This window comes from Echinops telfairi, unplaced genomic scaffold (genome assembly GCF_000313985.2).
Source record: "Echinops telfairi isolate 266 unplaced genomic scaffold, ASM31398v2 ScPeMD7_12;HRSCAF=54, whole genome shotgun sequence".
NCBI lineage: Eukaryota > Metazoa > Chordata > Mammalia > Afrosoricida > Tenrecidae > Echinops > Echinops telfairi.
Genome location: NW_022103909.1, coordinates 3,478,749 through 3,486,571, shown reverse-complemented (window position 1 = coordinate 3,486,571; position 7,823 = coordinate 3,478,749). Strand labels below are relative to the sequence as shown.

General features: G+C 42.0%; 1 protein-coding gene across 1 annotated transcript in view; it reads right to left on the bottom strand.

Annotated features, from left to right (window-relative positions):
• Nucleotides 1-7,717, bottom strand: part of RACGAP1 (Rac GTPase activating protein 1) — a 44,073-nt gene extending 36,356 nt beyond the window's left edge. The window contains exon 1 of the mRNA XM_004711398.2: nt 7,694-7,717. The gene's annotated coding sequence lies outside the window, so the exon portion shown is untranslated. The remainder of the gene's footprint in view (nt 1-7,693) is intronic.
• Nucleotides 7,718-7,823: the final 106 nt, after the last annotated feature.

The following is a 7,823-nucleotide window of genomic DNA, read 5'->3' as shown; positions in this document are numbered from 1 at the left end:
GAGCCCCTAATAAAATGATTAAAAAAAAAAAAAGAAATACAAACCACACTCAAGTAGAAATAAATTGTTTTGGAAATATTGATGGCAAAAAAAAAAAAAATAGGGCCCGCTCCCTTCTGCTATTGTTTCCTTGAAGGAGTGCTAGAAGGCAAGCCCCTGACCACTCAAGGATGACTAAGGTTAAGCTACTATATTGAGTCTAGAGTCTGCCCATTTTGCCACATATGCACCCCCGTTTTCTCCCTTTACTGTTACGCGTACACCCCTAAGTGACCCCCCTCCTATTGCTTGTATTGCCTATGTTACAACCCCTTCCTATGATGTAGATCGTTATCTGTAATCAGGGGCTTGCACCCCCCATCCCAAGATATGTAAGCTTTGGTTAGAAATAAAACCTGACGAGAGCTCTCTCCTGCCCTCGTCTCCCACCTCCACGTGTACCACAAAGAGGAGCTGAGGTGAGCGTGTTACCATGAAATATGTCTGACTTTTTTATTTTACTCTCTCTCCCTCTCCCATCTCTCCCATTTCTCTATGACCTTACTATGATCTTTATATATCTTTTTTTTTCCATTGTGAGTATACCTTTTATTTTTATTTTTTTATTTTTTAACATTTTATTAGGGGCTCATACAACTGTTATCAATCTTTATATATCTTAACCATACAGTTGCGCCTACTGAACCCATGATTAGTTGTGGGGGGCTGGCTACCTCCACAGGGAACCTTGGTGGTGCTGTCGGATAAGCATTAGACTTCTAAGTCCAAGATCAGTGCTTCAAATCCACCAGTCACTCTAAGGGAGAAAGATGGGGCTCTATACACAACCGCAGAAACCCTATATAAAGTCGCTGTGAGTTGGAATGACTCAATAGCAGTGGTTTTGGGGTTTTTTTAATGAGCCCTGGTGACTCGGTCAGGTAAGCATTGGACTGCTAAACAAAAGTTCAAATCCACCAGCTGCATCATAGAAGATGAGGCAATCTTCTGCTGTCTACTCCAGTGAATAGTCTTGGAAACTCACAGAGGCATGTCTACTCTGTCCTATAGAATCACTAAGAGTCGGCATCAACTTGATGGCAGTGAGTTTGATTTTGTTTGTTTGGTTATTATTAGAGTGGGGAGAAAGTGTGGAGATTTGGGGGTAACTATTATTTACATTTAGAACTCTTACTGGGTGTTGTCAATTGTGACTCAGAGCCACCCATGCGACAGAGTAGAAATGCCCCAGAGGGAATTCTTGGCTGTCATCTTTAGGAAGGCACATCACCAGGTCTCTCTCTCTCTCTTAGTTACTTAGCCATTACACCACCAGGACTCCCGTACATCCTAGAACCAACCAGACCAACCGGACCCAACCAAGCCCAACCTACTGCTATCAAGTCAGTTCTACCTCAGAGCAAGCTGTCAGGCCGGACTAGAACTGCTCCTTTGGGTTTCCAAGACTGTAAATCTTTACCAGAGCAGACAGCCTACCTTTCTCCCACTATTTTGAACCACTGACCATGCAGTAGCAGGCCAACAATTAACCTATTATATCAGGATTCTTTGCATCCTAAAACAGTGATTCTCAAATTCAGTTTTTCCCCTTAGGCTGTCTAGTCTGTTTCCATATAAGATTAACACTATATTCAAATTTTAGATTTTTTTAAACAACACTATTTATGTTAGAAATATTTACCAGCTATCTTCAAAAGAATTCAGGCAATAAATTAGAAACTTCACATATATTTCTTCTTTAAATAAATTTGAATGACTTATACATCTTCATTTTACAAACAAAAGAGAACAAAGGACGGGTCAGAGGCTTCAAATGACTAACAAATGCTGAGCTCACATACACACCCCGGTCTGAATGCATGGCCTATGTTCTTTCCACTCCAACACACTGAAGAGATCATATATATAAATTAATCAAGAAGATAAAAATCAACCGTCAACTTTAAAGGACAAAAAAGCGACCCTAGATACACAAAGCACTACTGAAGGAGGACAAAGCAGGAGGCTTCACACTTGCTGATCTCAGCCATGAAAGCCAAAGAAGTACAAGGTTGGTACAGTAATAGACACATAGACCAGTGGAACAGAATTGAGAATTCAGAAGTAATTTCATTTACCTATGAACAGCTTATCTTCCATGAAATCCATTAAAGGTGGAAGTGATCTTTTTTTTATTTTATTTTATTGGAAGCTAGCTCTTACAGCTCTTTATAATCCATACATCCATTATGTAAAGCACATTTGTACATACGTTACTAAAACATTTTCTTTCTACTTGAGCCCTTGGTATCAGCACCTCTTTTTACCCTCCCACCCCCCACCTTCCTACCCTCGTGACCCCTTGATAAATTATAAATTATTATTATATCCATCTGCAGAAAAATGAAACCTAATCCATACCTCACACCATCAAGGTCAAGGTGGCTCAAAGGTCTAAATGTGAAACTTACAACTATGAAGGGGCATCAAAAAGAGATATTATATGATCCAGCAATCCCATTACTACACATATACCCCAGAAAAACAAGAGTCATGACACAAATAGATATATGCACATTTGTGTTCACCATCGTACTAGTCACAATAGAAAAATTATAGAAACAATCTAAGCATCCAGCAGTGGAGGAATGTATAAACAAACTATGGTACATAAATACAATGGAGTACTACTAAACACTTCCCAATATGGATGAACCTGGAGGACACTATGCTGATTGAAATAAGACATTCACAAAAGGACCAATAATGAGAGCACTACTAAAAAAAGTCAAAAGACTATTAGAGAAAGTAATATTCTTTGATGGTTACCAGGGATAGGAGGGAGAAAAAGTAAAATCACTAACCAGATGCAAATATGCATAACTTGGGTAAAGGGAAAGGCAATATACAACAAAGGGAGGTCAGCCAAGGTAAGGGAAGACCCTGGGAGGTATGCAAGAGTAAAAGGCAACAACTATAAATACTATTTATTACATATATAATCCTACAGTAACAGAAACAACAAGCAATAGTTTACAAGTGGATACACAGGTAGATACATAAACTGGGCATGTGTGGGATGGCATGTGGAAGTGTATACCCAGGAACATATACAGATTTGCAAAGGGCTATTTCCACACCTACTTGTATGAGTTGCAAGTATGCCCAAATATAGTAGACCATACAGAAGCAAAGTTATGCAAACTTCTTAGCCTTAACCAAATACCAAGAGGGACTGAGTCACTAGGATTGACAGCTTAGGACCATAGTCTTGGGGCACATCTAAATCAACTTGCATAACGAAATCTATAAAGACAATGTTCTACATCCTACTTTGCTAAGTAATAACTGGGATCTTAAAAACTTGTGAGTGGCCCCATGTAAGATACAATTATTGGTTGGTCCTTTCCCATTCTGTGCAAAGAAAATAAAAGGCTCAATGAAACAATCCAAAGGGCTAATGAACCCCAAGAACCACAGCCTCCACTAGCCTAATGCCAGAAGAACTAAATGGTGCCCAGCGACAATGACCTCACCTCTTTGACCAGAGTCCTGGACAAAGTGGGCAAAAATATAGAACAGAATTCAAGAATCATTAAAAAAAGACTAGACTTACTGGTATGGAATAAGCTGGTGGAGCCCCCAAGATTACAGCCCTTAGATACCTACCCTTCAAGGATAGAATTGACCAAAGACCACCTTTTGGTCAACAGTAGACAGGACTATACAGTGAACACTAGCAGCTGTGAGGAATGTGTTCCTCAGGATAAATCAACCATAAAAGACCAAGAGCGCAGCATTTGCCCAAATACAAAGGTGAGAGGCAGGAAAAGCCAGAAAAGATGAGTGAATAGAAACAAGGAACCTACAGAGGAAGTGGGAAGAGTGCTGTCACATTAAGGGGATTGCAACTAATGTCATGAAACATGTGAATCGACAAATGGGAGACGAATGGGAAACTAATCTGCTCTGTGAACTTTCACCCACAGCACAAAGTCCATAATAACACACTGAACAATCTCAGACCCCTTCTCCAAATAACCCAAAGAGCAATGCACATAAAATTCGGGCAAGAATCAAGAAAATAGCAAAATTTGAACAGATCTTGGCTATTAAACAGGCCCCTACGTAGTACAGTTTGTTCTCAGCTGTCTAATGGTTCACAGCCACCTAGAAGTACACAGAAAAAAGATCTGGCAATCTGCCTGTTAAAATTACAGCAAAGATACAATGGATGTATGTGTGGACTGTGTTAAGAGTTATAGAAGCCCCCAATAAAATGATTTTTTTTAAATTACAGCAAGGAAAACCCAGTGGAGCAGTTTGTAACACATGAGATTGTCAAGAGTCAGAATCTACTTGACAGCAGTTAATAACAAGCTCTGAAACAGGGAGTTCTAGATGTGGCTGGTTGATTCTGAAAAAGGCATTCTCTCTGACATAGGTTTGCTTAGAGCCACACTAGCTAAATATAACCATCTTCTCTATATGGAGGACCATATATTTTTATTAACACTCTACAAAATTGACTCTCAGGAATTATTTATGGATGACTATCTTTCAGCACCAGTACCAATGCTGCCATCTCAGCCAAATTATAACTCAAAATGCTAAGATTTACTCATCCTATTCAATGTCAATTGAAAATAGTCTTAATATTACTGGTGGGTCATGTTTTCATCCTCATGAATACTGTTATTTCTCTCCCCACCCCCACCCCCCGTTTTTTTAGCTCCATAGCTGGGAGATACACTAATGTGAAAGGAAACAAAAAACAAAGTCATATTGTAGTACATTGCTTTGCAGCTGTAGAACAGCTGTCACTTCTCACTATAGAGGCTGCTGCCTTTCAGGGAAGCCAGAATGATCCCTGCGTGCAGCAATGAAATCCGTTTGTGAAGCCCTTCAAACAAAAAGGTGCTAGGAAATCTCAGCAGTTATTGATGGGGAGCCCTAGAGGTGGAGAAGTCACTATGTTACAGATTCCCAATCTGTGAGTAAGTTTCCCTAAGGGAGCAATTTGGCACCACGACAAAAGCATCTCAGCTTGATGTGATTGCTTTGAGCCCCCAATTTAATTTCAATCACCCAGCCAAGAGACAGACATCGTCCTTCAGAATAACAGACTATTACAGCTCTTACAGCAGGGTATCCTGGGAAAAGTCTCTAACCCTTCTCCCTCCCTCTACAAACAACATTATTAAGAGACCTACACAGGTTTTTTAAGCTGCATCAAGGGTGTTAAATATTGTAAGAGAAACCAATAGAAGGGCTTGTTGGGGTTTTTCAGGAAAGAGCTTTAATGAAAAACATTCTCACAAACATTGCTAAATCTGAAGATTCCTAAGAAGTCAACAATATGGGTTCTCTGCTGCCAAGGAAAACCATTCCCAATGACAATCCCAATACAACGTTCTTTCATATGAAAGCACTGCAGGACAATTATTCTCCCCAAATGTCCGGCTTCTGCTTCACCATATCGAAAGCTTCTATGCAACTGGCAGGCAGAAGAATCTCTTGAAACCAAATGTTCTTATGAGCATATCAATTACAGTAAAGAGTAAACAGAGCATCCTCAGTCCAACATGAATGATTAAAATTAGGGAAGAGCAGATTTTTCAGAAAATGATTACCAGTTCCCATACTAAACTCTCTCTTCCCTCTATGAATTCTGAAGTCTCCCATCCTCCAAACCCCAAAACCAAACTAATCCATTCCAACTCAGAGTGACCTAATATAGGGTTTTCAAGATTGTCAATCTTTAGGGGAGCAGGCAGCCTCATCTTTCTCCCACGGAGAAAGGTGGGTTTGCACTGGCAACCGTGCAGTTAACAGCACAATGCCTAACCCAAAGGGCCACTAGGGCTCCTTCCCAAGGTTTACTATAAATCCAACCAATTCACTGATGCCTTCCCTACCGATTCAGCCCAAATGAACTCTTATGACCTACAACACTCATTTGGCAAATAAAACACTACCTTCTATGCTTTCCATGTCAAAAAACCCTTTTTTAGAGTGTAAGTAAACCTACCTGCACACCTCTCCTTAATCCTCTAATGCCCGTGGTGTTCTCATATTTTATCAGGTTGCAATCATATTATATAGCTTTATGTTTTATTATTTTTCTAATCATGCTTCCATTAAAACCCCAAAATGATTTGCTTAGCCATTCTCATCTTCAGACAGTAAGGTCACTTCCAATTGTTTAGTTCCTCTTCCTGGAAGCTTGTGCATGATCGCTGCCTCATCTCCTTAAGGCTACTTGCCCAGTGTGGTCTTTCCTAACCACTCTTACTGCAGCCGTTCCTCAAACACTTCTCTGCTTTATTTTGCTCCAAAGCACTTTTCTCCATCTAACACTTGAAGAGAGCTTCAAAAAGCTCATGGAAAAATGAAGTTAAAAGACAACAGAATGTTCCCATGGAATTGTTCCCTCATATTACATGGGTATTTACCTATTTTCTGTCTTCTCACTTGAGTTTCTGTTGCAAAAAGACAAAGATTTGTGTGTTATGTTCATTGCTGAGCCCTCATTGTCTGGTATAGTGCCTGATACTTGGTAGATATTTAGTATTTAAGCAATCAATTGAAAATTCCTGCAGCGGGTTTTTATAGGAAGGCACCTATTTTTCATCAGCTGACTGCTTTATAATAAATTTCCACCCACATCAAGTATCCCCACCCATAGCAACCAAATTTAGGGTTTCCACATATTTACAGGTGCAGACAGCCTCATCTCTCTCCCCTTGAGCAGATGGTGGGTTTGAACCTGCCACCTTCAAGTTAGCAATCCAACACCTAACCCACAGTGCCACCAGAACTCCTCAGTATTATTAGTGGAGGCTAAAAACTTCATGGCTCTTAATAAATATTAACATATTTTCTCAACCTTATCTAAGCCTACAAGATTCATCACATTCAACTAATTTCTCTCACCCCCCATATACTGCAAACTCCTTTGCCCCCCACCCCCGAGGAAAAAAAAGGTTGTCCTAGATCAATGCTTTGCACGTTATTAAATACCTGTTGAGTGATTCACTATAGGAAAGACGCTTTCCCAAATATCTCAATAATTCCAAAGACTTATTTACCCACACGCATTAAAGAGAACGAAAATGCCATTCTTTTTTTTGTTTTGTTTTAAAGGCTTATCTATCCAGCCTACTGGACTCTTCTACTACAGAAACCCAGGGGCGAGGAGCGCACGTGAAAATGTGCTGGCAATTCTAAAGACCCAAAGTTAAGGCTGGGACCTGCGGCTTACACTGAGGATGAAGACAAACTGTCACTGCCACGGCCATCGGCCAGCCCACCTAGACACTCACAGCCCACAGAGGGGAGTCCCCGGGAGGTCGCCGCGGCCCCTCACCGACCAGACTCCGACATTTCGAGAAAGCCCCCTGCCTCCGAAAAGGCTAAGGTTGTTAGCCTACTCCTCCCGCCAACTCGTTATCTAAGCGAGAGCCACCTTTGAGGGGTGGCTTCGGTCCTGGTCCCGCGCACCACCTCAAAAAGCAGCCCCGGCTTCCCAGGAAACACGGCGGCCGAGGACGAAGCCCCCGGCCCTCCCCGCCGCCATCCCAGGCCGCCCCGGCTCCAGCAAAGCCCCCGCGGAGAGATGGGAACTGCCGGCCTTTTGACCCGGCCCCCGCAATGGGCAAGGGTTACCCTCTCGGAACTCGCCCTCCTACCACAAAGCCAGTGTGAAACGTACCTGTTCTCCGCAGTCCCCAGCAGGCCCTTCGCCGGGGTCCGCCGGGCCGCACCTGGGCGGCCTTCCACTTTGCCGCGCCTCACCCAACGGCAAAGCAGGACCGCGCCGCCAGCCCCGGTTTGAAATCCTG